This window comes from Pristiophorus japonicus, chromosome 12 (assembly GCF_044704955.1).
Source record: "Pristiophorus japonicus isolate sPriJap1 chromosome 12, sPriJap1.hap1, whole genome shotgun sequence".
Lineage (NCBI taxonomy): Eukaryota > Metazoa > Chordata > Chondrichthyes > Pristiophoridae > Pristiophorus > Pristiophorus japonicus.
Genome location: NC_091988.1, coordinates 66,326,754 through 66,347,809, shown reverse-complemented (window position 1 = coordinate 66,347,809; position 21,056 = coordinate 66,326,754). Strand labels below are relative to the sequence as shown.

Sequence of the window (21,056 nt, the reverse complement as noted above, 5' to 3'; positions counted from 1 at the left end):
AATTTTTATGGATGATCACAGAATTTCTTCAAGTTGTCCCCTATTCTGAAGAGATCAGGATCGAGGTCAAAAAATCAAAGTGCTAGCTCTGGTGCATTTCATTTATCACTGATCAAAAAAAATGGGCATTTAAGAACATTTCAAAAAAGGACCAGCACAAAATAATTTGTTTGCTGACCGTGGACCCACGCAGGACACAAGCACATGCGCTGCAGGCGGTGAATTAGGAAACTCGCTCAGCAAGCAATTCCAACATTGGGTGTGTAATGGGAGCCAGTTACTGTTACGAAGCTCCCGTCAGATACAAGAACCCTGCAAGAGAGTTGCATTATCGATTAGTCAAAGCAATAAAATAAATAAAAATTTTGAAAAGAGTAATGCTCTCCAAACTGGCTGAGCAGACCAAGATGGTCATATTTAATCACACCTCAAGATAATGGGAGAACTGAGTACATTTAAGAACCTAAACTAATCCTGTGTTTACTGCTGTAGATTTAACGCATTCCATCTTAAAGTTTTTAATCAAACTTTGTTTTCTCACACTACTGGATGAATTGTAGAACCCAGCTCTACTTTAAAATATGCATTTGATATATACAAGATTTCAACCGTTCTTCAGATGGTTTTCTAAAAGGGGCAAGCAACCATCAAAAGCTTTATCCCTAATAGACAATACAACATCTTCACTGAACTTGCAACTAAACTGTGGATAAAAACATTTCCAGTGAATATGAATTGGTAAAAGGTCTATTTAAATCCAATTGAGTGGATTCTGATAAATTACATCCATCTGGTCATTCAGTATTCAATTATACATTTTTTTTTAAAGCTGCAAGGAAACAAAAAGCAGGAATATCCACTGGATATAAACTGGCAAAAGATCTCTATTTAAATCCAATTGACTGGACCCTGATAATTTACATCCATCTAATCATTCAGTGTCGAATTATATATTTTTTTCAATTTAAAAAAAAGGCTTAACAGGAAAACAAAAAGCAGGAATATCCAGTGAATATAAATTGGCAAAAGATCTCTATTTAAATCCAACTGAGTGGATTCTGATAAATTACATCCATCTGGACAGTCATTGTTCAAAATATGTAAATATATATATTTTTTTAAAGCCATAACAGGGAAACAGAACACAGGAATATCCAGTGAATATAAATTGGCAAAAGATCTTTATTAAAATCCAATTAATTGGATTCTGATCATTTACATCCATCTGGTCATTCAGTTTCCACATATTTTAAAACCCCAACAGGGGAACAAAAAGCAGGAACACAGATTTTTAAAAATAGACAGAAGAGCGATTTTGAGGAGACAATTCAAACAAGGGCACGGTCTCACACAAACACACAGGCAGGAAATGAAGACTAGAAAGAGCTTTGGCTTAAATTAATTCAATTAAAAAGATTTACAGGCAAAATATTAATTAAATTTAACTCGAAACTGGAAAAAAATACGGTACATTTTTACAAAGAGATGTAGGCACCCCTTTCCCAAGTCACTAAGCAACCAGAGAACCTCGCCTCAAAGATGCTGCAGGAAACCATTGATGATCAAATTTTTTTTAACCCCCGATATTTAGGGCGAGGGTTTATATTTACGCGGGGTATTTATGGTCGTTGTAATGTGTGGGATGTGCGCGTGTGGTGGTTTTTTTTCAGGGATAATCTCCTTACCTGCGTTAAGACGCCTTTATTTTTTTGCCTTCTCTCTCTCTCGCCGCTTCTTTCTTTGTTCTCTGACGCTATAAAATGGCGGCCGCCTCTTCCCGGGTGACAACAAGCGCTGCGGACCGGGGGGGGGGGGGGGTGTGGGCAACACCATCAGCCCCGCCCCCTCTTTCCCCCATTGGCTGCCCGTCTGGCCCAAAGCAGCTCCTACCCGCTTCTCACGCCCCAGCAACAGTCCTCCGATTGGACGGTGGCCCCCAAACAAAACACTGGCGCTCCTCCCCCCCCACGCCCATTGGTTGCCGCGGGAAAGCGCTGACGTCATTGTTGTTAACGTTTTTTTTGAACGACAGATTTTTTTTCCCCCCCTTTTCCCCCTCCCCCACTCAGAATAGTTATTTACAGCAGCCAATCTTACAATTTCTTACTATCTCCTATTTAAAGGAATATAATTTCTCTTTTTATAATGATCAATAACTATGTTTCCTCTTTCACCCCCAGTATGTTCAGATTCCCAGCATCTCTCGTATTTTGCTTTTATAAAAGAAAAAGGCAAACTTGCATTTCTATAGCGCCTTTCACGACCATCGCACCTCCTGAAGTGCTTTACAGCCGATGAGGCGTTTTTGAAGTGTAGTCACTGTTGTAATGTAGGAAAGGTGGTAGTCAAATTGTGCAAAGCAAGTTCTCACAAACAGCAATGTGATAATCTGATTTAGTGATGTATGTTGAGGGATAAATATTGGCCAGGACACCAGGGCGAACTCCCCTGCTCGTCTTCAAAATAGTGCCATGGGATCTTTTATATCCACCTGAGAGAGCAGACGGGTCCTCGGTTTCTCGTCTCATGCGAAAGACGGCACCCCCGACAGTGCAGCACTCCCGCAGCACTGCATTAGAGTTCCCCTCCCCGGCGTCCTGGCCAATATTTAAACCTCAATCAACATAACAAAAACAATTATCTGGTCATTAACACATTGCTGTTTGTGGGAGCTTGCTGAGTGCTAATTGGCTACCGCGTTACCTACATTACAACAATGACTACACTTCAATGACTACACTTCATTGGCTATACAGCGTTTGGGACAATCTGGTGTTCGTGAAAAGCGCTATATAAATGCAAGTCTTTCTTAAAACCTACAATCTGTCCTAATATCTCCTTATGTTCGCACTGTGTCAAATTCTGTTTGATTACGCAGCGCCTAGAGGCATTTTTCTACGTTAAAGGACTATATAAATGCAAGTTGTTGTTGAAATAGCACCAGACCTGTCAATATTGCTCCATTAAAAACCTATTTACATATAATTTGCGAAAACACACTCGGCTCCATGTATTGAATAGGTTTGCAATTAATCTCAATCTTCGTGATAGTTAATCTCACTCCTAACATTTCTCTAGCCCTAAATAAACTGATGCTATCTGACTGAAGGAAGTCATGGAATTATCACGTGGTGAGATAACATATCAACTGACATTACTTCTCCTTTCTAATTGCTGTTCCAATTGCTGCCTTAGGTGTACGACCTGCATTTAATGTTATGGTAAGATTGGTTCTCCAGCTCCCAATGCAAAGACCTCACGAAGCGAGCTGCAACCCAAATTAAACGGAGCCACCAGCAATGCTCCCACTAATTTGTTTTGGTCCGCTCAGCCCCTTTAATAGGCTGCGTGGGCCATTCAAAATTCTGCGCATGCATGATTTTTCTATTTAAACACTGGCTCACTGGCTGCTCGGGACCTTCAGAGCACAGCGCAGGCGCTCAGCTTAAAGTAAATGTTGGTCACAAGCAGAGTTCTTGGTTCAGTTTCCTACGTTACAAAGGTGTCAGCTGTGGCTCAGTGGGTAGCACACGTGCCTCTGAGTCAGAAGGTTGTGGGTTTGGGTCCCACTCCATAGACTTGAGCACGTAAATCTAAGCTGACGCTCCCAGTGCAGTGCTGAGGGAGTGCTGCACTTTCGGAGGTGCCTTCATTTGGATGAGACATTAAACCGAGGCCCTGTCTGCTCTCGCAAGTGGATGTAAAAGATCCCATGGCACTATTTTGAAGAAGTTTAGGGGAGTTATCCCCAGTGTCCTGGCCAATATTTCTCCCTCAATCAACATAACAAAAACAGATTAGTTGGTCATTATCACATTGCTGTTTGTGGGAGCTTGCTATACTCAAATTGGCTGGCCAGTTTCCCACATTACAACAGTGACTACACTCCAAAAGTATTCCATTGGCCGTATAGCGCTTGGAGACATCCAGTGGTCGTGGAAGATGCAATATAAATGAAAATCTTTCTATCTTTCTTTGAAAGTATCCCATTGGCTTTAAAGCGCTTTGGGGTGTTCTGAAAGGCACTATATAAATGCAAGTTTTTTCTTTCTTTCTTTTAGCAAGTTCTACCTGCCTTTCTTCCACCACGAACCCTCTCTGATTTGCCAGATTTTGCATGCTTCCCTCCCTATCTACTATTCTGTTGTAACCATTTACATTTCCGCCGGACCCAGCTGTCGTCTCTTCACTTGTTTCCCTTATCACCACTTTTTGCCTTGCAGCAGCATCTCTTTTGCCACTTGTTAAACAGACAGGGAGAGAATATTGGTAACCAGATCATCTTATGTCACTTTCCACAATCTTCTATCAGCCACACCCTCTCAAATTTGCCATTTACAACAGTGAAGCGTTCATACTACAACAACAACAACTTGTATTTATATAGTGCAACGTCCCAAGGCGCTTCACAGGAGTACTTTAAGACAAAACAAATACATTTGACACTGAGCCACATAAGAAGAAATTAGCGCAGATGACCAAAAGCTTGGTCAGAGAGGTAGATTTTAAGGAGTGTCTTCAGGAGAAAAGAGAGTTAGAGAGGCGGGGAGGTTTAGGAAGGGAGTTCCAGAGCTTGGGACCCAAACAGCTGAAGGCACGGCCACCGATGGTTGAGCGATTATAATCAGGGATGTTCAAGAGGGCAGAATTTGAGAAACAGACATCTCGGGGGATTGAGGGGCTGGAGGATATTGCAGAGATGGGGAGGGGCGAGGCCATGGAGAGCTTTGAAAACAAGGATGAGAACTTTGAAATCGAGGCATTGCTTAATCGGGAGCCAATGTAGGTCAGCGAGCACAGGGATGATGGGTGAGTGGGACTTGGTGCGAGTTAGGACACGGGCTGCCGAGTTTTGGATGACCTCAAGTTTACACAGGGTTGAATGTGGGAGGCCGGCCAGGAGTGCGTTGGAGTGGTCTAGAGGTAACATTGGCATACTAAAGAAAGAAAGAACAAAATCAAATACTGCAGATGCTGGAGATCAAATAAAAACAGAAAATGCTGGAAACACCCAGGGGTGCGTAGAGAGGAGCAGAGTTAACATTTCAGGTCAATACCTTTCATCAGAACTGGAAGATGTTAGAGATGAACAGCTTTTAAGCAAGCGCAGGGCCGTGGTGGGAAGAGGGGCAGGGAAAAAACGAAGGAGAAAATCAGTGATCGCGTGGAGAGCAGGACTGATTAAATGGCAAAAGGGCTGATGTTGCAAGGCAAAAGGGGGTTCTCATAAGGGGGGTCTACCCTCCTTGCTCCACCACATTCCCAGGCCGAGGGAGTCCATGTTACTCTCCCCCTCTGCTGTGACCATTTACAACTCCTCCTGATCCATCGTTTGTTTCTTTACTTGTCCCATTACCATCACTCCTATCCGCCACCCTACCACAGACAGCCGTGACTCAGTGGGTAGCACTATCTCGCCTGAGTCAGAAAGTCGTGGGTTCAAGTCCTACTCCAAAGACAAAAATCTAAGCTGACACTCCAGTGCGGTGCTGAGGGAGTGCTGCACTGTCAGAGGTGCTGTCTTTCAGATGAGACATTAAACCGAGGTCCCGTCTGCTCTCTCAGGTGGATATAAAAGATCCCACGGCACTATTTCGAAGAAGAGCAGAGGAGTAATCCCAGGTGTCCTGGCCAATATTTAACCCTCAAATTATCCCTCAAATCAACATAACAAAAGCAGATTATCTGGTCATTGTCGCATTGTTGTGTGTGGGAGCTTGCTGTGTGCAAATTGGCTGCCGCGTTTCCTACATTGCAACAGTGACTAACTTCAAAAGTACTTCATTGTCTCTAAAGCACTTTGGAACATCCGGTGGTTATGAAAGGCGCTATAGTAATGCAAGTCTTTCTTACTTTCTTTCTAATTCCACATGATGACAACAGAGTATCAGATGCCCTCTATCAGGGTAAGTACCAAAAGGGAATAAAAACACAAACCTAGAAATTCATCTCGACTGCTGACCATTATTCGTAGCGCCTCACATTCAGTTCCATTGCAGTGAACCTTCTTTGCACACCCTCTAAGGCAAGTATATCGTTCCTTAGGTAAGGAGACTACCTGTACTGCTTCACCCCTATCTCCCAGACTGTAATTTTAAATTGCAGGCGGCAAGGACACCTGCCCCAAGCCTGCGGGATCCTCTAAATATGCGGATCGGGCTCCAACGATGTAATCGGGGCCTCATCGTTCATTTTAACCTGAGGACGAAGCTCCCAGGAACAGCAGCCAGGGCCAGTTTCCTTGTGGACAGTAATGCTTCTCCAGGCCCCACAAGGAAACCTTGGGCCTCCTCTGCCCCGGGCTTCATACCCACCCCGCCCCTGTCGCTCCCCAATACCGGCATTCTTAGCACTTAGCTTGTGTCGGGGACCGTACATCGAGGCACTGCAGCCACTTCCCTCAAGTGGACAAGTGGATTGCTAATGAAATCCGGCCATTAAAATCGGCACTATTTTGAAAAGAAGCAGGGGAGTTCTCCCTGGTGTCCTGGCCAATGTTTATCCCTCAACCAACATCACTGTAACAGATTATCTAATTCTGGGGTCTTGCTGTGCACAAACTGACTACTGCATTGTCCTACATTACAACAGTGACGACACTTCACTGTTGTAATGTGGGACGTCCTGGGGTCCTGAAAGGTGCTAAATAAATGCAAATTCTTTCTTTCTGTTGTTTTTCATTGAGTGCAAGTCCCATTTCCTTGTCAGACAATCATCAATCTATCTTTGTAATAGGGTACAATAACATGAAGAGCATTCATTTTTCCAGTCAATCTCTATGTTACTGGGTGGAGACCATTAGCACAGAATCAAGAATTAGTTTGTTCTCTGAAAATCGACTTCTCTTACCTTTAACCTCTGACCGCTCTCTCTGTCACAACCTGTCTTGCCTTTCTTTACTTTATTGATAGCACCACGGTCATTGCTCGTCCAAACATTCCTCTCTATCCTGCTAAGTTCAGCATCTGCCATCACATCATTTTTTCTGCCTACTTGCATCTTCATGTTGTTGAAATCAAGCCTCAGTGCACTGTTTCCTTAATTCATTCTTTTCCAGTAAAAGAACGACTTGCATTTATATAGCGCCTTTCACGACTACAAGACGTCTCAAAGCACTTTATAGCCAATGAAGCACTTTTTGAAGTGTAGTCACTGCTGTAATGTAGAAAACGAGGCAGCCAATTTGCGCACAAGCAAGCTCTCACAAACAGCAATGAGATAATGACCAGATAATCTGTTTTTTGTTATGTTGATTGAGGGATAAATATTGGCCAGGACACCAGGGAAAATTCACCTGCTCTTCGAAATAGTGCCACAGGATCTTTCCCATCCACTTGAGAGAGCAGATGGGACCTTGGTTAACGACTCATCCGAAAGGCAGCACCTCCGACATTACAGCACTCCCTCAGTACTGCACTGACAGTTTTGGACAGGTAGCGTGTTGTGGTATTAACCTGGCTTGGTTTGTAGCACATATACCTCATTTAAGGGAATCACGCCTGGGTTGCCACTCCAGTGCTGCTTTGTCGAGGAGCTGCATTGTTGGCGTTGCTGCCCTTCGAAAGCGATATTAAACTGATGTCCTGTCTGCCTGCTCAGGTAGGCTGGCACGGATTGGTATTCTGAAAGGATGAGATGAAATGGACTAAAGAACCTTCTGCGTGTCATCCCAATCTACCTTTTAACTGGTACAGACACAGCTGCAGACGACTGCTGTAAAACAGAACAATAGGTGCAATGCCAAGAGATGATTGACTCAACCGTTCACAAATTACTGATTTTTGACTGTGTTATTGTGGCTCGTCTCAGATTATCTCATGTACAAGAAACAATTTGTTGCAATCTTTAAATTCACTCCAGCTTTTGCAGAGTTGCACGGAGGACAGAAAGCACCTGGGTGTTGTCAATGGCTCATCCAGCCAGCAACTATACAATTATAGCTGTTAATTGTAGCAAATACTCCTATTATTATACTTGTAAGATGATTATCCTGGTATATCATCATCTGCCCGCACTTCCATAGTCAGCATTTCATGTCTGGGGTGGAGCTCCAGTTCAGCTTGGGGTTTACACTCTATTTGTGGCAGAATCCCAAAGGAATAACTAATGGAGAACCGGCATTAGACTCTTACCTACACAAAGCCAAGGCTTCTTCGACAGAATCTCCCAAACCCGCGACCTCCACCACCTAAAAGGACAAGGGCAGCAGATCCATGGGAGCATCATCACCTCCAAGTCACACACCACCCTCGCTTGGAAATATATCGCTGTTCACTCATTGTCTCTGTCTCCTGGAACTCCCTCTCTAACAGCACTGTGGGAGTACCTTCACCACATGGACTGCAGTGGTTCAAGAAGGCAGCTCACCACCATCTTCTCAAGGGCAATTAGGGATAGGCAATAAATACTGGCCTTGGTCGCGACGTTCGTATCCCGAGAATGAATAAATATAAATACCAATACACGTTCACTAGACTCACAAGTTGCAATAGTGTAGGAGATGCAACGCCTGCCCTTTTACCTCCTCCCTTCTCACCATCCAGGGCTGCAAACACACCTTCCAGGTGAAACAGCGATTTACTTGTACTTCTTGCAATTTAATATACTGTATTTGCTGCTCACGATGTGGTCTTCTCTACGTTGGGAAGACCATCATCATTATCATAGGCAGTCCCTCGGAATCGAGGAAGACTTGCTTCCACTCTTAGAATAAGTCCTTAGGTGGCTGTACAGTCCAATACGAAAACCACAGTCCCTGTCACAGGTGGAACAGATAGTCGTTGAGGGTAAGGGAGGGTGGGACAGGTTTTCCGCACGCTCTTTCCGCTGCCTGCGCTTGATTTCTGCATGCTCTCGGCGATGAGACTCGAGGTACTCAGCGCCCTCCCGGATGCACTTCCTCCACTAAGGGCGGTCTTTGGCCAGGGACTCCCAGGTGTCAGTGGGGATGTTGCACTTTATCAGGGAGGCTTTGAGGGTGTCCTTGAAACGTTTCCTCTGCCCAGCTATGGCTCGTTTGCCGTGAAGGAGTTCCGAGTAGAGCACTTGCTGTAGGAGTCTCGTGCTGGCATGCAAACTACGTGGCCTGCCCAGCAGAGTTGATCAAGTGTGGTCAGCTTCAATGCTGGGGATGTTGGCCTGGTCGAGGACGCTAATGTTGGTGCGCCTGTCCTTCCAGGGGATTTGTAGGATCTTGCGGAGGCATCGTTGGTGGCATTTCTCCAGCGGCTTGAGGTGTCTACTGTACATGGTCCATGTCTCTGAGCCATACAGGAGGACGGGTATTACTACAGCCCTGTAGACCATGAGCTTGGTGGTAGATTTGAGGGCCTGGTCTTCGAACACTCTTTTCCTCAGGCGGCCGAAGGCTGCACTGGCGCACTGGAGGCGGTGTTGAATCTCGTCATCAATGTCTGCTCTTGTTGATAAGAGGCTCACGAGGTATGGGAAATGGTCCACGTTGTCCAGGGTGTTGGGGAGACCAAACGCAGATTGGGTGACTGCTTTGCTGAACACCTCCGTTCAGTCTGCAAGTGTGACCCTGAGCTTCCAGTTGCCTGTCACTTTAATTCTCTGCTCCACTCCCACTCTGACCTCTCTGTCCTCGGCTGCCTACGCTGTTCCAATAAAGCTCAACGCAAGCACAAGATACAGAACCTTATCTTTCGATTAGGCACTTTTACAACCTTCTGGACTCAACATCGAGTTCAACAATTTCAGACCATAACCTCTGCCCCCATTTTTTCGGACAGCAGGTGCTGGTAATAATTCTGCTGTTGCCATTTACAGCTCCTCTAGATCCAACTTTTGTTTCTTTAATTGTCCCATTTTGCTCCTTTGGCCTTGCACCATCATCCCTTTTGTCATTGGATCTCTCCTGCCTTCCACCCTATCACAGACCTTCCCTTTTGTTCTTTCCTCCCTCCCTTTCCCTGCCTCCGTACTTGCTTAAAATCTGTCACATCTCTAACTTCTTCCAGTTCTGACAAAGGGTCACCGACCTGACACGTTAGCCCTGTCTCTCTCTCTCTCTCCCCACAGGCGCTGCCTGACCTGCTGAGTACCTCCAGCATTTTCTGTTTATATTTCAGATTTCCAGCACCCACATTTTTTTGCCTTTTGTAGCTGATTTATTAGCTTCTGCTGTTTCAATTGCAAAAACATCCTGAATATAGGCTGATGACACAGTTAGACTGAAAGCGCAGTGCAGATTGTCACAACTGTTCTAGCCAACATTCCATCATTTGAACCACAGAAAATTCTGGCAAATACTTGTTTTTTTCCCCCTCATTTCTTGTGGTGAAAATGTGAGCCATTCAGGATATGTATTAGTAGTAAAAACAAAAAATGCTGGAAATACTCGTTAGGTCAGGCAGCATCTGTGGAGAGCGAAACAGAGTTAACATTTCAGGTCGATGACCCTTTGTGCATTGGTAGTCTTTGTTGCTAAACTTGATTACTGAATTTTTAAAAAATTGCATATTTGGTTGACACAGAAGTAATCTTTTCCCACTTCCCCATCCAACGCTTCTTCACCTCCACTCTTCAGTCCATACTGATGCTCTTAAGCACATAAATCTAGGCTGACACTCCAGTACAGTACTAAGGGAGTGCTGCACTATCGGAGGTGCTGTCTTTCGGATGAGACGTTAAACTATAACGCCTTTCATGACCACCAGACGTCCCAAAGCACTTTACAGCCAATTAAGTTCTTTTTGAAGGGTAGTCACTGTTGTAATGTAGAAAACAGGGCAGCCAATTTGCGCACAGCAAGCTCCCACAAACAGTAATGTCATAATGACCAGATAATCTATTTTAGTGATGTTGGTTGAGGGATAAGTATTGGTCAGGACGCCAGGGATAACTCCCCTGCTCTTCTTCACAATAGTGCCATGGGATTTTTTAATGTCCACCTGAGGTGGCAGACAGATCCTCGGTTTAACGTCTCATCCGAAAGACGGCAGCTCTGACCATGCAGCACTCCCTCAGCACTGCACTGGAGGGTCAGCCTAGATTTATGTGCTCACGTCCCTGGAGTGGGACTTGAACCCATAGCCTTCCGACTCAGAGGCAAGAGAGCGAGCAACTGAGCCACGACTGACACCAGACCGAAGCCATGGTCTTCGGCCCCCACCACCGATTCCATCCCTTTCCCTGGCCCCTGTCTCGGTCTGACTCAGACTGTCCTGAAACTTGGCATCCTATTTACCCTGACCGCCTACTTCCACCACTATAACATCACCTGCCTCCGCCCCTGCCCCTCTGTCACTGCTTAAAATCTCAACCGTGCTTTAGTTACCATCAGACTCAACTATAGGTTGTACCTCTCCAGTCCGGGACTCTTTGGTCCGGCAAGATCCCTGGTCCGGCATCATTCCCAGCAGGGGAGTCGCGACCTGCACTGTGTCCTGGGGCTGGCTGCTCCTCTTCTCCTCGCTGCCTCCGGTGTTCCCTCCTTGATCGGGTCAGCGTGGACATTAGAACATAAGAAATAGGAGTGGGAGTAGGCCATACGGCCCCATGAGCCTGCTCCGCCATTTAATACGATCATGGCTGACCCGATCATGGACTCAGGTCCACTTCCCTACCCGCTCCCCATAAACCCTTAATCCCTTATCGGTTAAGAAACTGAGGGAGAGGGAGCAAGGAGCGTGGCGGCTGACTGAGGCACCAAAGCTGGGCCTGAGAAATGCTGCGCAGTAAGCTTCTGTGCAGCGCATCTGCAGAACACGGCCGGGTCGTTGTCAGCAGTGTTGTCAGCAGTACCCGGTAAGTCTAGGGTACTGCTGACAACACTAGGGTCAGCATGACCTTCCGTGGTCTGGAAAATTCTCTGATCCGGCCCCAGTCAGATCCCAAGGGTGCCAGACTGGAAAGGTACAACTGTATTCCAATGCTTTCCTGGCCAAACCTCACTCCTTCCATTCTACATAAACTCGGGCTCACCCAAACTCCACTGCCTGGCTCCTAATCCGCAACAAGTCCCACTCACCCTGCTTGCTAATCTACATTGACTCCCGGTACAGCAAATTTAAAGTTCTCATTCTTGTGTCAAATCCCTCCATGTCCTCGCCCTTCCTATCTCTATAACCTCCTCCAGCCCAACAAACCTCCGAGAACGCTGCGTTTCTCCAAGTCTTGCCTCTTACGCACCACCCACTCCCTTTATCCCACCACTGGAGGCCATATCTTCAGCCATCTAGTCGCTAAGCCCTCTTCCACCCTCTACCTCTCTTTCTTCAATGTCTCATCCGAAAGATGGCACCTCTGACAGCGCAGCGCTCCCTCAGCACTGCACTGAGTGTGAGCCTAGATTTTTTTGTGTTCAAGTTCCTGGAGTGGGACTTGAACAACAAATTGTATTTATATAGCACCTTTAACTGAGTGAAACATCCCAAGGTGCTTCACAGGAGTATTATGAAATAAAAATTTGACACCAAGGCCCATAAGTCGAAATTAGCGCAGGGCTTGGTCAAAGAGGTAGGTTTTAAGGAGCGTCTTGAAGGAGGAAAAAGAGGTAGAGAGATGGGGAGGTTCAGACAGGGAGGTCCAGAGCTTGGGGCCTAGGCAACAGAAGGCACGACCACAGATGGTTGAGTGATTATAATCAGGGATGCTCAGGAGGGCAGAATTAGATGAGCGCAAACATCTCGGGGGGTTGTGGGGTTGGAAGAGATTACAGAGATAGGGAGGGGCGAGGCCATGGAGTGATTTGTAAACAAGGACCAGGATTTTGAAATCAAGGTGTTGCTTAACCGGGAGCACAGGGGTGATGGGTGAGCGGGACTTGGTGCGAGTTAGGACACGGGCAGCTGAGCAGCCACAACTTTCTGACTCAGAGGTGAGAGAGTGCTAACCATTAAGCCGCCGCTGACACTGAGAAAATTGGAGGGGTAGGGAGGGAGGAGAGGGAAGAAAAATCCTTAATGCGAGGGGAAGGGGGTTGGCTGCTGCACTCGTCTGATTCACTGTCAAACAGCGCAAAGACCGGCAGCTTTCACACTACCGTGACTTTCTAAATTTCCATGGTACGAGCCAACGGCACATTCCTCGTAGCAGGCAGGTCGGGTTAGTAATTAAGCTGATTTAAGATCAAAGGAGTCACTGAAGAATGACGAATTGGCGAAATACCAGACACTGGTTGCAGCCCATTGGAACCGTACCCCAGCAAGGAGTCAGCACCTTTGAGGGAAGAGGGGCAGAGGACTGGAGCACGAAACAAATCGTGCCGAGCAAGTCCCTTACACGCTGTCAGACATGACTCACTCGAACATTCTAAAATTCCTGGTCCTGCTCAGCTGACATTATCTCCTAACTCAGCCAGTCAAAGTAATAATTAGCTACTGGCACAATTCATAAGCTGCACAGTAGTCAGAATTGACGCTGAGGTGGTACTTACTGTTGCAAGCCACATTGTCCGCATGCCCGACACGAGACTCCCTAAACAAGTGCTCTACTCGGAACTCCTACACGGCAAATGAGCCCCAGGTGGGCAGAGGAAACGTTTCAAGGACACCCTCAAAGCCTCCTTGATAAAATGCAACATCCCCACCGGCACCTGGAGTCCCTGGCCCAAGACCGCCCAAAATGGAAGAAGAGCATCCGGGAGGGCGCTGAGCACATCGAGTCTCATCGCCGAGAGCATGCAGAAATCAAGCGCAGACAACGGAAGGAGCGTACCCACCCACCCTTTCCTTCAACCATTGTCTGCCCCACCTTTGACAGAGTCTGTAATTCCCATATTGGACTGTACTGTCACTTGAGAACTCACTTTTAGAGTGGAAGCAAGTCTTCCTCGATTCCGAGGGACTGCCTATGATGATGATGATGTCCTGCCACCTTCAAAGATCTATGCACATGAACCCCCAGGTCCCTCTGTCCCTGCACACTCATTACAATTGTGCCATTAAGCCCAACCAGTCCATGCCGATGTTTATGCTCCACTCGAGCCTCCTCCCATCTTTCCTCATCTAAATCTATCAACATAACCCTCTATTGCCTTCTCCCTCATATGCTTGTCTTGTCTCCCCTTAAATGCATCGATACTATTCGCTTCAACCACTCTCTGTGGTAGTGAGTTCCACATTCTCACCACTCTGGGTAAAGAAGTTTCTTCTGAATTCCCTTTTGGATTTCTTGATGACTGTCTTATCATTTAAACTAGCGGAGGAGCTGGGAGTCTACTTTCTGCTGAGATACCTGATAGTCCAAAGGGCATTGGTGTTGTGCTGGTAAGCTGATAGGGTGGTTTCAATGGCTATCATAATTCATATAGAATTCTGACAGTGTTTCGGCTTCAGCTGTTACACTAGCCAACACAGAAGTATTCTGGCATTAGGCCACTTGCATGAATGCTCTCAGTGGAGATAGAGCAGAGAAATTGGAATGCGATTCGGCAACTGATGTATAAATTCTAGGCAGTTTCCTCGAGGGTTTTCCCCATTGGCTGCCTTAACTTCATCGGAAGATCGGCGTAAATTCCTGATGGAAGTGTAAACAGGGTTTCTGGCGATCATCCGCCCAAGTTACGGCAGCCAATCGGAAGAAACCCCTGAGGAAAGTCCCAGCGGCATGGGGCGGACTCAATCTTATCTTTCAAAAGGGAATTGGGTAAGTATCTGAAGGAAAAGAATTTTGCTGGGCTATGGGGAAAGGGCAGGTGAGTGGGACTAGCTGAAGTCGGCACAGCCTCGACGGGACCAATGGGCTTCTTCCGTGCTTTAACCATTCATAAGAACATAAAAAATAGGAGCAGGAGTAGGCCACTTGGCCACTCGAGCCTGCTCCACCATTCAATAAGATCACAGCTGATCTGTTCATGGGCTCAGCTCCACGCCCTGCCCGTTCCCCATAACCCTTTATTCCCTTATCGCTCCAAAATCTGTCTATCTCCGCCTTAAATATATTCAATGACCCAGCCTCCACAGCTCTCTGGGGCAGAAAATTCCACAGATTTACAACCCTCTGAGAGAAGAAATTCCTCCTCACCTCAGTTTTAAATGGGCAGCCCCTTATTTTGAGACTATTGGGCTCAATTTTCCCCAGTGATTTGCACCGTTTTTTTGGAGCAGACTGCTTTTTTTGGCCTGTTAAAAAAACCACAGTTCCCCAATCAATTTGCACCAGCGTAACTCAGTTAGTTATGACTTTTTTTAGCTAAGTTTTTTTTCAGCCAAAGGGGGCACAACCTGCCAACCGCGCCAATTCTGGCCAATTAGGCAAGTTTGACCAGCTGCGAGTTACTCCAGTTCTGTTTAGGCCAGCGTATGTGGCCTCTGCAGAAAATCTTCTGGAGAGTTAAAAAATCGGCGCAGGTAAGGAAATCGGCGCATGTAAGTGCAGCAGATGTCCGGACAGCAGCAGCAGGAAAGGTAAGAGAGAGGGGGAGAGAGAGGTCGGGTGGAGGGGAGGGGAGAGAAAGGTGGGGGGAGGGAGAGGAGGTGGGGGGAAGCCTTTCGGGTGTAGTTAGGTGCGGGGACTGTGAGGGAGGAGGCCATTCGGCCTGGGATAGGGCAGGGGAGCGGACCGGGAGGCCACTCGGCCAGGGCCAGGGGCGGGGGAGCAGACTGGTAAGGCACTCGGGGCTCGGGGCGGGCTAGGGAAGCAGACCGGCAAGCCCTTCGGCCAGGGCTAGGGGCGAGGGTAGAGGGGCCGGCTTTAATAATTGGAGGTTAAGTTGCTGCAATATATTTTAATGTGTTTTTAACTTGATGCAATGTGTTTTAATGTGTTGCAAGCTGGCTGTATGTTTCACTTTGCAGCCTCAGCTCGTATTGTGGCCCTGATTACCATGGCAACCCGATCTTTTTGGCGCAGATCAAGGCTCCACCCCCAAAACTAAAGGACAGGTTAGGCCACGCCAAAATGAAGAAATTCAACGGGAAAACTTAGAACATTTTTTTTTTGGCGTACTTGGACCCCAAAAAACGTCCCCTAGTTTTAGTTTCCCCTATGAATGGAAATATCCTCTGTGCATCCACCTTGTCGAGCCCCCTTATTATCATATGTTTCGATAAGATCATCTCTCATTCTTCTGAACTCCAATGAGTATAGGCCCAACCTGCTCAACAGAGCTTCTATGATTCTATGACGTGACTTCACACTGCTACTGTCATGACTTTACCACAAATTCTAAAAGCCATAGGTTAACCACGAGAGGGTACAGAGGAGATTCACGAGGATGTTGCCTGGACTGGAGAATTTTAGCTATGAGGAAAGATTGGATAGGCTGGGATTGTTTTCTTTGGAACAGAGGAGGCTGAGGGAGACCTTATTGAGGTGTATAAAACTATGAGGGGCCTAGATAGAATGGATAGAATGGACCTATTTTCCTTAGCAGAGGGGTCAACAACCAGGGGGCATAAATTTAAAATAATTGGGGGAGGTTTAGAGGGGATTTGAGCGGGAATGTCTTCACCCAGAGGGTGGTGGGGGTCTGGAACTCACTGCCCGAAATGGTGGTAAATGCAGAAACCTTCACCACATTTAAAAAGTACTTGGATGTGCTCTTGAAGTGCCGTAACCTACAGGTCTACGGATCAAGAGCTGGAAAGTGGGATTAGGCTGGATAGCTCTTTGTCAGAGGCCTCCTTCCATGCTGTAAATTTCTATGATTCTATGATGTTAAACACTACAATCAGCACATGGTGACTGATTGTAGGATTATCGAATCAAGCCTACATATAATATTAACACTAGCCGAAGTAACGAACATTGAGCTGGATTTTTGGATTGTTGCCACCTCTGTTTGCACCCCGGAGGGGCGGTAATGTCGGCGGAAAGCATTTCCGGGCAGGCGGGCAGCTCCCAGCACCCCGCCGGGACATTCGGTGCCGGGTTTGTGGGGGGGGGGGGGGTGCACGGAGCACTACCGCCCGGGAGAGGCGAGCCGGTATGCAACGCCCCTGGTTGCGACACTGGCTTGAAATTTGAAACTTGCCCGTTCCGTAGCGCCCCACAGCGCTCCCTAGTGAGACCGCCTGTGAAAGCGGGCGGTCCGAGCCGTACCTGCCGCAGTGAGGGAAGGAACGTCTACCTGAGGTAAGTGTGATTGTTTTTTATTTTTTTATTTTTGCGATTCATGTGGATGTATTGGGAATATTTTTGGTGTTTTTTTAATCAGATTATTTTTCCCACGGAAGACTCTCTTGTGCACTCCGATGCCGGCTGTTTACCTCAGGATTTTCATTTGCTCATTCGGCCTAGCGCCCTAAAAGAGGTGTGGACCTCCCTTAGTGCTCTGTCCCACACAGGGCCCAGCTGGTGAATTTTGCGACTGGAGACGCAAACCATTCCCCGGTGCAAAAGTTACCGCCCCACCTGGGTTAACACCGCAACAGAGGCGCGACCGAATTTCCCCCCCATGGAGTTATCGTGATATGCTGTCCAACGTGTGGTGTGTGTGCAGATGGTGAAGGTTTGCTGGTGTCATGGCTGATCTCTGCTGGGGTGGGAGCACTATAAGTTTCCCCGGCTGGAAGGGTTCCTTCCTATCCCTGATCGCTATCTAGTGAGACTTACTGGAATTGTGTGCTTGAATGTCAAGTGAAAAGGGGTTTGTGGGCTTGACTGCAATGTCTCCCAAGTACAAATAGCCCGCTAATAGTCTGTCCAGGCTCATAAGTGTAACCGTACACCAGCACAATGGATGGGTGGGGATGGCTGGCTAAGCTGTCAATGTAGCCCAGCTGGTAGGACTTTAGCCTTTCAATCAGAAGATTGCGAGTTCAAGTGCCATTCTGGGACTTGGCTACATAAACTATACCGATACTTTAGTACAGTGTTGAGGCAGTGCTTCAGTGGAGGTGCTGTCCTTTGGTGGAGATATTAAACAGGAGTCCTTAATCTTCCTGTTCAGATGGACATTAAGGATTCCACGGCACTATTCAAGGAAGAGTTGGAAGTTCTTCCACTATTTTAGCCAACATTCCTACCTCGGCCAACATCACCAAAAATGAACAGATTGTCAATTAATCGTTCATCTCACTTTTACCCCTAAGTCACAAGTTTGTGGGTTCAAGTCCCACTTTGGGGACTTGAGCACATATTCTAGGCTGGCACGACAGTGCAGTGCTGAGGGAGCGCTGCACTGTCGGAGGCGCCATCTGCTCTCTCCGGTGGACGTAAAAGATCGCATGGCACTATTCAAAGACGAGCAGGGGAGTTACCCCCAGTGACCTGACCAATATTTATCCCTCAATCAACACCTAAATCAGATGCTCGGATCATTTATTTCATCACTGTTTGTGGGAGCTTGCTGTGCGCAGAGTGGCTGCCGCGATTCCCACATTACAACAGTGACTACATTTCAAAAGTACTTCATTGGCTGTAAAGCACTTTGGGACATCCTGAGGTTGTGAAAGGCGCTATATAAATGCTTGTCTTTCTTTCTTTCACTGCTGTTTATAGGATGCAGTGCACAAAATGGCTTCTACAATTACTTGCTTCAAAAAGTCACTGCATTTCAAAGTTTGTCATTGTTTTGAAGCACTTTGAGATATTTCTGAGAAGTGTGACAAGGTGATATGTAAATACAAATCTTAACCTAATAGCCACATTAGGATACAAACTGTCAGCAGGGTCGCTGGAAATCCATAAAAAGAAAATTGCATCGAATCTTTTAAGATGCTCCTTAAAACCTACCTCTTCGCCCAAGCTTTTGGTCGCCTGCCCTAATATCTTCTAATGCGGCTCGGGGTCAATTTGTTTTGCCTCATAATACTCCTGTGAGACGCCTTGGGATGTTTCACTAGGTTAAAGGTGCTATATAAATATAAGATGTTGTTGTTGTAATCTGCAAGGCATTAGACATTTAAAATATCCGCGAGTGGCTTCCTTTTATATTAAGCAACATGCTTACTGTCAAACATATGCTAAATTGTATCACTGTCCTCGGTTGTTCAAAGATGTCAGTCATCTGGTGTTGAATCAGTTGTTGACGAACTAAATAAAACATGACATTTCAGCAGGGCAATTTGACCAATAAATCACAGAGAGAGTAAAGCAACTCACTGAAGCTGCATACTGACAACATCAGTCACATGTACTTATTTTTCCTCATTCACTTAGTCACTGCCGATCCTTCGATTCTCGAACAAACTTGCTGCAGACAACTTGAGAACTTAAGATGCCTGCGACATTTGGCGATAAATGTAATCATCGTGTGAAAAGGTTTTCCCAAACAACTGGTCGATACATGCAAGTCCTATTTCCGGGCTGGGCTGCCGCACGCTGCTCCCTCCAATGGCACGGTCCTGGCCTGCAAGACCATCAGCAGGCCAAGGCCATTGGAGGGAGCAGCATGTGGCAGCAGACCACTGCAGGGAGCAGCGCAGTGCTGCTGCAGGAGGACGACGGCTGCGCAGCCAGGTCGCTGATTGCAGTGCGGGCAGGCACAGCAGGAGGGGCGAAGGAGCGGCAAGAATTTGTAGAGGGAAGTGACCGGGGCCCAAGAGAGGTGCGAGTTTGGGGCTCAGAAGAGGCGAGGGCCCAGGAGCAGCACGGGCCAGCCCTCACTGCGAAATGTGTGCACGCTCGGTCCGTGCAGCAGAGCAGGACTCCAGTCGGCTTGGGTAATCCTTGCCACTGGACCAAGACCTAGCCCTGTCAAGCCCGTGTGGTGGCTGGTGGGCAACGGCCACCACACGTTAAAAAAATCCACGCACAGGCATCTTCCACTCTTCAAGATGTAGTTCGGGATCTGGAATATTAGGTCCTTCATTGAAACACCTGTGAACTCATCCCTTTTTGGCGTGGAAGCAAGTCATCCTCGCTTCGAGGGACTGCCTATGATGATGATGATGATGATGACATGCAAGTGAGACAGCCAAACGGAAATTCCCCTTGGATTGGTAGCTCGCTGACAGATTGGGCGGATGAAAGGGATATTCTTAAATTCGCTCAGCCGACAGTGTCTCATTCACATCTGGGAAAAGTAACATTGTCTACTCAAGCTGGAAGATCACCAAAGGAATGCTCCATCATGTCATCATCGAGTATCTAAGAAATATTTAACTGCAATGGTTTCGCTACTGAGCGCAGGCAACATTGTGAAAAACATTACTTTGTTACGTTGATGTCTCTGTGTCAATTTAATTTCCATCTACATCTAAAATTGACAACTTCTAACTATAATGTAATGTACTTGTTGAACAGAATACACAATGAGAGCACCCTACTGTGGGTAACTGCATTGCCTGGCAAAGTACTTACATAGTCTTACTGCAATTATATAGGGCCCTGTTGAGACCACACTTGGAGTATTGTGTACAATTTTGTTCTTCTTACCTAAGGAAGGATATACTTGCCATAGGGGGAGTGCAACGAAGGTTCACCAGACTGATTCCTGGGATGGGGGAATTGTCCTATGAGGAGAGATTGAGTAGACGAGGCCTATATTCTCTAGAGTTTAGAAGAATGAGAGTTACATAGAAACATAGAAAATAGGTGCAGGAGTAGGCCATTCGGCCCTTCGAGCATGCACCACCACTTAATAAGATCATTACTGATCATTCACCTCAGTACCCCTTTCCTGCTTTCTCTCCATACCCCTTGATCCCTTTAGCTGTCAGGGCCACATCTAACTCCCTCTTGAATATATCTAACGAACTGGCATCAACAAATCTCTGTGGCAGTGAATTCCACAGGTTAACAACTCTCTGGGTGAAGACGTTTCTCCTCATCTCAGTCCTAAATGGCTTACCCCTTATCCTTAGACTGTGACCCCTGTTTCTGGACTTCCCCAACATCGGGAACATTCTTCCTGCATCTAACCTGTCCAGTCCCGTCAGAATTTTCTATGAGATCACCTCTCATTCTTCTAAACTCCAGTGAATACAGGCCCAGTCGATCCAGTCTCTCCTTATATGTCAGTCCTGCCATCCTGGGAATCAGTCTGGTGAACCTTTGCTGCACTCCCTCAATAGCAAGAACGTCCTTCTTCAGATTAGGAGACCAAAACTGAACACAATATTCCAGGTGAGGCCTCACCAAGGCCCTGTACAACTGTATTAAGACCTTCCTGCTCCTATACTCAAATCCCCAGCTATGAAGGCCAA

General features: G+C 46.7%; 1 protein-coding gene across 2 annotated transcripts in view; it reads right to left on the bottom strand.

Moving 5' to 3' along the window:
• The window catches only part of LOC139277311 (inositol hexakisphosphate kinase 2-like), a 31,595-nt gene extending 29,814 nt beyond the window's left edge, over positions 1–1,781 (bottom strand). The window contains exons 1-2 of one of the 2 annotated variants that reach the window (XM_070895606.1): positions 1,686–1,754; positions 179–312 (exon numbers count right to left, since the gene is read on the bottom strand). The gene's annotated coding sequence lies outside the window, so the exon portion shown is untranslated. Of the gene's footprint in view, positions 1–178; positions 313–1,685 lie in introns of both variants that reach the window. The other variant, XM_070895605.1, reaches the window with a different exon arrangement.
• Between the last annotated feature and the right edge of the window lie 19,275 nt (positions 1,782–21,056).